The sequence below is a fragment of the Falco naumanni genome, chromosome 10 (genome assembly GCF_017639655.2).
Source record: "Falco naumanni isolate bFalNau1 chromosome 10, bFalNau1.pat, whole genome shotgun sequence".
NCBI classification, from domain to species: Eukaryota; Metazoa; Chordata; class Aves; order Falconiformes; family Falconidae; genus Falco; species Falco naumanni.
In genome coordinates, this window is record NC_054063.1 from 24,079,607 (window position 1) to 24,089,209 (window position 9,603).

Below are 9,603 nucleotides of genomic sequence, written 5' to 3' on the forward strand. Positions count from 1 at the left end.
TGAGCAAGCCTAAAAGCAGAAGTTACACACATAAGCCTTAGCGGTGAACAGAAACATGGTCCATCTTCCCACAACTGCACAAAATTCCTGCTCTTGCAAAGTAAATAAATCATTTGTGTCTATGCAACTTATGTTCCCACCTGAGGAGGAATTTCATACCTGGGATTTTACTTTGGGAAATAGAAAAATAATAGATGATCCTTTAAAAAAACCCTCACCCCAAAGTCACTCTTGGTTTTACTGGCGGTGAATGGGATCTCACTGATCCAGGACGCAAGGACAAACCCCGTGTGACACCAGTAAAAATGCCAAAGAAATATAATATAAAATATTGCTTGTCCATTTAGATTATTTAATGTTATTAACATTAATTACCATACTTGGATACCCTGAGTGATTCACACGTTTTCCCTCCCCCAACTTCTCCTCCAAAGCTTAACTCTGAATTTCGACATCGACTTGTTTTCTCCACTTCTTCCCTCCGAGCAGCAGAAGGGATTTGGCAGATGGCATCTCACCATCCCAGTCCACTTAGCTCCAAACCTTATTTCCTCTGCATCTCCTTCTTTCACACCACAGCCACCAAGTCACGATGTGGTGCGTATGTGTGTGTCCTGCTTTCCAGCTCTCACATCCATGAGGGTGCTGGGAGGGGGGGTCTGGAAGGGTCTTGCCCATGCCAAGACCCAGGGTGGGCTCAATTAGTGCTGGTGGGTACCAGGGACTCACAGATCTCTCTGCACTCTCTCCAAGGAGGCTAAAGGGATGCTGGGGGAGTCCAGTGCTCTCGTGCAATAAGGGGGTCATATTTTAGTATGAATAGTAATATAAATTATCTTCACCTGGTGAAACTGTTGGCTTTTATGGCTAAGTTTTAGCACAATTTCTCCTGTAGCCCATAAATTGAGACAAGGTCTGGTCTGTTCAAGGGAAAGAGTGTCCTCACTGGGTGATGGGCTGAGGGCACAGCCCATGCTTCTGCAGGGGTGCCCATCCCCGAGACAGGCTGGCAACGTAACGGCAAGGTAAAGGATGCCTCGCCCAAGAGCTCCTGGGAACAGCCAGGTGGGGAGGCAGAAGATGCTCTAAGTTTGTTATTAAACTAATTTCTGGGGTTGATTAAATACACTATTACACTGTTGGCATTTCAGCAGCACAGGACAAAGCGGTGACTTTCCAACCAGCATCATTAGCTGGGAGAGGCAGATGTGCTTCCCCAAAACTGGGTTGGCCTGATCCAGACCCCAGCTGCCTTCAGAAAGACATGAGGCTGCCTCTTGCCCTTCCTCTTGCCCTTCCCACCTTCCCTCGGAGCCTTCCCAGCAGCAGTGACCGCCTCTGCCTTGTCCAATCCTCCAGGCAGGAGCCCTCCTGGGTGGGTACTTCAATATCGGGCTGGAGCTGCCTTTGATGTGCCCTTTCCTCTTTGAAATGCAATGTCTCACTCATCTAATCCTCATCACATTTGGGAAGCTTCTCTTCAGTCTTTCAGATCGGGCTGTCAGGGGAGTAGAGTTTGTTTTTGAAAGGGGCCAGTTTGAAGTTTTTTTGTTTTTAAAACGTAAATGCTTTTTTGATCAAAATGTAAAGTAACCCTTTTGGTGGTTGTTTCTGGTTGGGTTGAGGTTTTATTGTTTCGTGGGGGTTGAGAGTTTTCTGCTGGAGACTGTAAATAGCTCTTAGGCACCTTGGATCTGTTTTCCTAAACTTTCCCTTGATGCTCATTGTATAGTCCATATATTTCAAACCTCCAAATTGTCTTTCCAAGCATATGCCTGAGATCACTCCAGAAAAAGCTGTGCTTACAGCCAACAGAAACCAACACTGTGCCCACTCCAGTCCCAGGGAGTACATCCCAACCAGCAGAATATGCAAAGACAAAATCTGCTGTAATTTATTCCATTTGGCTCATTGAAACGATCCTCTCCAACTCCTGTGCCTGTCTCAGGAGTGACGGGCACTTTCTTCCCGAGGGACCGCTGTGAAGGACGGGAGCTGTGCTCAAGATGTTCCAAACCCCTCAAATCTACATTTTCCCTCGGTCAGACACGGATGCTCCCGCTGTGTCCAGCACGGAGCAGGATGGCTTCCAGCAGCACCCTGGCTGCCAGGTGTGGTTTGCTTGGACCCAGCTTCACGCACGGATCCTGCACAGGGAGCGGCTGCTCCTCGCCCAGCCAGGAGCCGGGAACCACACTCCGGGCACGACAGCGGTGGGGATTTAACTTTGAAATGACTTGCACTCAGTCTGTTTTCCCCACACTAACCTTTCCTCCTCCCAGTCTTGAAAGTTAGAAACATCTTTTGTATTCCAGAGGCCAAAGGGCCAAACTTGCCTTTAATTAAAATGCATATTCTTTAATTAAAAGCCCCATAACACATGAAGGGCATTCATTGAAATACGATGTGTGACATAGTCATTACCCTGCTGTTAATTACTAATTAATGAAGCTATTTCAATTAATAGCTTCCCCACTGTCACTCTGGCTTTGACAGGGCTCCGTGCTGAGAAGCCGTAGTGGAATCACAGGCAGTCGTAACTCCTGGAACAGCACCAAAAGGCATCAGCTGAATATTCATGTCGGACGACGTTAACACTTTTCAATTAAACATAATAAAGTAAAAGCTCCGTCAAAAGTGTATATCAAACATGCGTCAGCCTTTCCCTCTCCCCCTGTTCTCTTCCAGCTTGTCAAAAATAACTAGAAAGAAGTAAGAGGGGGCGGAAAAAGTGGGGTTTTTTTCTTTCTTTTTGACCTTTCAGGCTGGAGTATCATTTATCGAGCAAGAGGTGCTGCTGCTTGGGAGGAAGATTCACGATGAGCCCAGGCTGCAGCTCGAGCACATGCAATTTTCTCTCCAAGAGCCAAGCCTTGCTGCGCTCTCCTGCTCACTCTCCCTTTCTTGCAGTAACACCATGGTGGGGACAGGTCCCCAGGTGCCTTCCCCACCCTGCTCAGATGTTTGGGAGCTCAGGGGCACCTGGTTAATTTCCACAGTTCAAGGATTCGCTTCCCAAGTGCAGGTTTTAATTACCGAGCGGTGTTGCCAAAGAGGTTGCTGTTAAGGCTTGGTATAAGGAACAGCGTGAAAGAAGCTATTTTGTGGTTGACGATAAGTTATATCAGTCCTAAAAAATGCAAAGCTGCAATGCGCTCTCTCGGGCGCCATCTGCTTGAAGTTTTCCATTTGAAACACTTGGAAAACAAAACCAAGAGAAATTCCTGTGCAGTATATCCATATCGAACCCCAAATGCTTTATTTTAAGAGCTGTTTTTTTTCAGGCAGACCTTGGAGAGAGGGGAAGAATCCTTTAGAGAGAAAATATTATTTACACAAAACTAGAAACAGGGAGAAAAGGAAAATATTGCCCAACTATCCCTGTTGTTCAGGTACACAGAGGTACAGAGAAGTCTCGTATGATTTTGTTGCAGAATGCAAAGAAGACGGTGACCTGGTGCGGGATACTTCTGCGGTGGAGATAGGGAAGGGAGATGGGGATTCCTGTGATTCCTGTGGAAAAAAGGAGGAAAGCAAGAGGGACCACAAGGAGATGTTTCAATCCATGTCTCAAGTTTCTATCTGAAGCCAAGCAAGACAATACTCATTATGCTGCCTGTTGGTAACACATTGCTGAGGCATTAGCTAACAGCACATCGTGTAATGGGACTAATAAATAAATAATGTGGTTTGTGTTTATTCTTTGTGTCAGGTCGTATTTCTGCATTTCAATGTCCCAAATAGAGCTGTGGCACATGGGGCAATGTCCTTACTGCCCAGTGCTGAGCATCAGCTGGAAAAATGATTCCTCCAAATTCCTGGTGGCTCTAAGAAAATGCAAATTCATTTGTTATGTTTGCAGTTTGGCAATGGTAGTGAAACGGAAGAGATGTGAGACCATGTGGTTTATCAGCTCTGGTTGGATGGCTCCACACTTGTGCCAAGGAAACTTCATGCGTGCGGCACAAAGGGCCTCCCTTGGTGGAGCTGCAGGGATGCGGATGCAGCCGCTGGGATGCTGCCGCTCAGGAGATGGGCAAAACATCAACCAATTGTTTGCTCTTGCACTTGCAGTTCTTGCTTTGCTCTCTCTGAGTGATCTAACAGGGATGGCGTCTCCCATAGTACCTGAAGGCCCTGGGTAGAGTCCTCGGCTTGATAAACATCAGCCCTGAGAGCCAGATGAGAGCAGGGAGATAAACACGTTGTGAGGAGAGGTAAGATGTGCTCTCCGCTGTGACTTTCCCACACCAACCACCTTCCCACCGGCACCGCAATCCCAGCCTCCAGGCCAGCTCTTTGCTTCTTCAGAGCAGGTCAGGAGTTAAAGCCCCTGATTCCCATCTCCTGCTCGGAATGCCGGTATCCATCTCTGGCAAGTGGAGCTCCATCCTTCCCTCTAACGTGACCCTTCAGCTGCTGCCAGGTTTCCCTACCCCCCTCATCCCCCCTTTCTGAGCCAGGCAGGGGCCTTGCTTCCTTCCCCACCCTTACGGACACTCAGGATTTTCTCTCACACCAGGATTCCCTACTCTGCTGAAACTAGAAGCAGGAATCACACCAGCTCCCGACACCAAGCACTTCAGACTCTCCGGGGAGCATGGCCACAACACCCAGTGCCTTCCCCGGCTTGGAGGGCAGCATGAAGGTGAAGACCCTTTCCCCCTGGAACAGCTGCCAGACATGCTGGCGACGGGGTAGGGCAGTTTATCTTCCATCCCGCGGGCGCTAGCCCCCAGCTCCTTTCCAGCACTCACTCTGCCTTATGGCAGCATCGCTTGCAACCCTTGCACCATGCCAGAGTCTAAGCGGTCAATACGTAGAAGAAATTTTCCAGGGGTGGACAGGCTGAATGCTTTCTTTTGCCCCCCTGCTAAAAAATCTAGGGGGTTTATTCCTTTTATTCCTTTCTTCTTCTTCCTTATGGCCATCACCAGCCTGAGCCTGGCTAAAGCCGAGAGCAAGGGGAGCCCAGCTGACCTCCCCAAGCAGGACTGAGGAGCAATCATTTTTTGTCCGGCTGGTTGACATCTAAAGGCTGGTCTCCGAGGTCTCAATTAGGGTTTGATGCTGACTCGCCTCCACCTCTCCTGGGAAGAGGTTTTGCCTTTTCTGCTCAATTATACACAGTGTCTCCTCCACGTACAAGGCAGCCTGGGAGGGAGGCAGCGTTAGCTCTAGCTGTTAACCTCCGGAGCATAATTCAGAGCCACACATTGCTATAAAGGTTTCGCAGATTGCTCTTATAACGTAATAGGCCCTTGATCTGCTATGTTTGTGCAGGATACGGAGGCCAAATTAATTAATTGGACAGGCCCCTATTTCATTTGAATGCTGTGCCCCTCTCTCAGAGGCGCTGTTGGTGGCAAGTGATGCTACACAGAGATTCGTACCCCACCTCCCTGGTGCTGGTAGTGACTTCTGTGTCTGTCCATGTCTGGTTTTATTCTTTCTTATTAGCAGAGTAAAGAAAAGGCAGAATTTGCACAAATCACCCTTCATACATTATATGGGAAATGCTGGTGTTACAGAAGCTCAAACGCCAGAGCTGTGAACTTCTGCCGTCTCTTGCTGCTATAGATGCTCCCCCTTGCCTGCAAAAGAAAAAAGATGTTTCGGGAAATGTCAAGAGAAGTATTCGCTGAGATCGGAGATGCCCTTCCCTAGAAATATTAATCCACCAGACACAGATGAATTCCTGGAATAATCCTCTCTAATGCACGTTCAGGAAATCAATTCAGTGCTTTATTCTTTAATCCAGAAATCTCCAAGGAGGAGGAGGAGGAGGAGGAGGAGGAGGAGGGAGAGGATGAGCAGACACCATCAGAAGAGGATAAAAACCAGCACTGCACTTGAGGAAAAGAGAGAGAAAACAGCGTCTTAACTGTGAGGGGTGACATGTTCTTGCCAGCCCAGTGGTAAAGATTCACCTGTAAACACCGAAGCCCTGAGCAATGCCAAAACACGCCGTTTCTTTCTCGTGCTATAGTTTCTGGCTCTGCATTAAACCTCCCAGAAAAGGGTGGGGGTAGGTGCTAAAGCAAAACCCCTCTTGGTTTCCAGTGATCCAGGGTACTCCTGGAGGCAGGTGCCTTATCTAAGCTGTCAGCCTTAGCTCCCCCTCAGTCCGAGAGCAAACCCAACCAGTAACACCTCGAATGGCACTAACTGGCTGTTACATTTACTAACCAGATTTTCATGTGTCTGCTCCGAGTGTGTTTTGACCACAACACTGCACACAGATACAGCCCACACAGGCGGGTCTCAGCCAGGCTAACAACCACGGCAAATCTGGCATATAATTATGTGTGTATTAGCATATCTGGTTTTGAAACAGCAGTGAATCTGGTTCAGTTTCCATCCTGAACAGCTTTATCCATATCCTTTAAACCTGTGGGTAATACATTTAATGATGCTCTTTCAGGCATGGTTTCTATCCGAAACCCTTTAAAACACAGCTGGTTCTAGGCATGTTTATCTTTCAGCTTGCCCACACAGTTCCCATTTTTCAACCCCAAGCTATTATAAAAGATTTCCCAAACCTGCCAGGGAGAGTTTGTCCATCTCAAGGCTCTGTCTCTGTTTCTGGATTTCAGTAATTTTATCCTAACTCAAACCAAAATTATGCAACGCATTTCTGAAACTGTTGAAACGATCTGAGGGTGCTGAGAGAGACCACTTGGTATTTGACAGAGCTCCAAGGACAAAGAGCTGCATCCAGAGTTTCGCGATATAAAGGCTAAAGCTTTTCACTAAGCTCATCACAGAGCCTTGAATCAGGAAAGAAATCTGAATTTGAAGGTGAATCGAAAATTCCCCCATAGTTTTTAATCCCCCAAATTTAAGTAAGAAAGGAGTTCAATTTGAATTTTATACCCCCAGCTGACTCCAGGCACAAAATCCTTGGGAAAGAGGTACCCCCTGGAAAGGTTTGTCATGGTCCCTGGACCTGAAGCCTTTTGTCCAGGTGCAGAACAGCCTATCTCCCACCAACACTGGCTCTCATGGAAGGACAGCCCAGGGCTGTGCAAACACTTCTCGGGTCACCCACTTTGTTGCAGTGTGTGCCCTACTTAGAGGTGTCTGTAAAACCGACTTTCAAGGACAGAGGGTTTATGCTGAGCCCTTGCTGGTCCAGGTGGCTGCTGCAGTGGGAGCTGCAGCCTCCAGCCCTTTTCAAAGCACAATTGTGCCCCAGATGGGCTGAAATAAAATAAAATAGAACAGATCACGATAAATTACTCGTCTGAAGACCTCATCTCTGATATATGATTATGCTCTAGCTGATAGTACTACTTGTTTAGAGGCTTTATTTTGTAAGATAACCGGTAAATAACTAGGGTCTGGGGTGCAGAAGAGGAGGGCACGTCCTCCCTCCCATGAACCTGGCGACATTTGGGGCTTTGTCAGCTCCCCTAAACCTGCCAAATGGGCTTGTGGAGAGGGGCTGGGAGAGGGATGGACCACGGGATGGAGGAGCTGGAGGGAGGATGCTGGGGGAGGCAGAGAGGAGCTGCATGCACTGAGGAGCACGTTGGTTGCAGCAGCAAAACCACACGAAGGTGACTGCAGCCGGGAAATCTGTGGCACCAGATTTACAGGCACGAGCCATTGCTTGTCTCGTTTGGGGCAAAATAAGAGTGAAAACATAGAAAGGCACCCGTGATCAGCCGAGGTTCACACTGGCTCCGGGCATCTGAAGGGCCGAGGATGAACTTCATGAAAGCATCCACCTCACCTGCAGCTCACGCAGGTACGCGGGAGGGATTGGAAATGAGTGGGGTTGTCTGAGACTTGGTAAGAGGGGGGGGGGGCAAAAACCAACATGAAAGGAATTTAACAGCTGCAATGAGCCTACATGGTTGCACAGGAAAATCCCCTGTCACTCGCAAATGGTTTGCCTTTAATGAGAACACAGGACATGCGCGAGTAGGCTGCTAATTCTTTGTGTAAAATCCTACCGATAATTGCTACACGTGTACCTTCCCATTGTCTCCCATGGAAGTGGGATTATTATTTTTTTTTCCTTTGGAACTGATATTAAAAACAATTTATTAGAGAATAATTAATGCCAGAGTGCCAGGAGAGCGTGCCCAGCGCTGTGTTCAGAAGAGCAAGAGCGGGTCACCGGTAAATTGGTAGTTGTACAGAGCAGGGGAAAGCAATTTGGGAAGGGATTCAAGGGATCAGCCAGAGCTTTTCTGGCAGCTACTTCCTCAGTCAAATCATTAATTTTTGTTAATCCTTCACAAAAATCTGGTGATTTGGGAACAAAATTTTACAACTATTTCAGTACAGCTTTAGGAGGCCAAATCCTATTACTGGATAATGGGACTTTGGCCTCCCAGGAGCAGAGACACTTTGGAAGATGTGGGTTTATGTGGAGGTTTCTTCTCTTTTCATTATTGGATTAAAACCTTCCCCACCCTTAATCCTTCACCGGGAACTGTGTAAGCAGTGAGCTATACCGCTCTGGAAACCAACTGGAGCATAAAATCCCAGTTACCGTTCCTGCGGCTGATGGTCACACTATGCTTTTGGGTTATTCCTGGGATTTCTGTGGATGGAGCTGGGCTGCCCCAGCTCACACCAGGATCGCAGCGCTGCTGTGGGGCTGTTAGATGGGGCAGCCTGGCCCAAGGTGATGCTGGCAGAGCCCCGAAGATCTCCCCGCTCAGAGACACCCCAAAAAGCGCAGCGCAGGGGCAGTGGGGGCTTGGAGGCCTTTTTGTAGAGAGGAAAAACCCTTTTTTAAAACTAAGTTGTACTTGTCAGAACTAAGGCTGTTCTTCACGTGGTTTTCAGGCCACCTGCCCCGGGGACAGTTACGAACAAACCCAGGAAAATTATTTTGAACAAAGAAACAAAACGGGAAAAAAAAAGGGGAGAGTACTTACAGCTGCCGGCAGGACCTTGATGCCCTGGATTGCAACTCCCTGCCATTGCCCCCCCCGCCACTCCCGTTTTTAATTACAAGCAGTCAAACTGTAAAGACCTTAATGGACATCTTAATTATTGCATTAAAGTTTGAAATGGAAAATTCCTCATTACGTGCCATGCAGTAGGTCACGGCTGCAATAAAGGCTGATATTTTGCTTGTTACGGCGCTGGGTGCCCTTTGCAGAACGGCGGTGTCTTTGGGGCATGTCCCAGCCCTGGGGAGCTGGCAGGTGGATGTTAGATCAGGTCTCTGCTGTGAGAGCATCTGCTTGTGTTTTCGGGGCGAAAGCATCACTGAGAAGTGCTCTCTGCTATCACTTTTCTCCTCCAAATAATGCTATTTTTCTCCCGTGTTTTGCTTCCCATCTGCTTGAATGCATTTATTGATTTAGTGTTATACAAACTGTAACAAAGCAGTATCCTTCCAACGCTCTAGAGCCAGCTATTGAATATGCCCCCAAAAAATACAAACCGACCCATCAATTCCAAACCACAGCAACAACACGATGTACCTGTCATTAATCAGCTTTTAAGCCCAGTCCCAGATTCTCAGTCCCTTTCGCACCATTCCTGACCCTGCTTGCTGCGGGCAGGCTGGGAAGCTGGGATCCAGCGGGGCAGACAGGGTAGCCCAGGGACTCAGACAGCCTAAGGAACGTGGCA